Raw genomic sequence first — 369 nt, forward strand, 5'->3', positions numbered from 1 at the left:
CATATGATATTGTCTTTCTCTGCTTGACTTATTTCACTTAGCATTATCTCCTCCAGTGCCGTCCATGTTGCAGCAAATGTTGAGAAATCATTCTTTTTGATAGCTGAGAGTAATATCCTTTGTGTATATGGACCACAACTTCTTAAATCAGTCATCGTTGGAGGGCATCTCGGCTCCTTCCATGATTTACTTATTTGGACAGTGCGCTTATGAACATTGGGGTGCATATGGCCTTCTCTTCACTACATCTGTATTTTTGGAGATTAAATACCCACTAGTGCAATGGCTGATCATAGGGGTACTAAATTTTTAACTTTTTTAGGGACCTCCACACTGTTTTCCAGAGTGGTTGTACCAGCTTTGCATTCC

Source organism: Ursus maritimus, unplaced genomic scaffold (assembly GCF_017311325.1).
Source record: "Ursus maritimus isolate PB19 unplaced genomic scaffold, ASM1731132v1 scaffold_30, whole genome shotgun sequence".
NCBI classification, from domain to species: domain Eukaryota; kingdom Metazoa; phylum Chordata; class Mammalia; order Carnivora; family Ursidae; genus Ursus; species Ursus maritimus.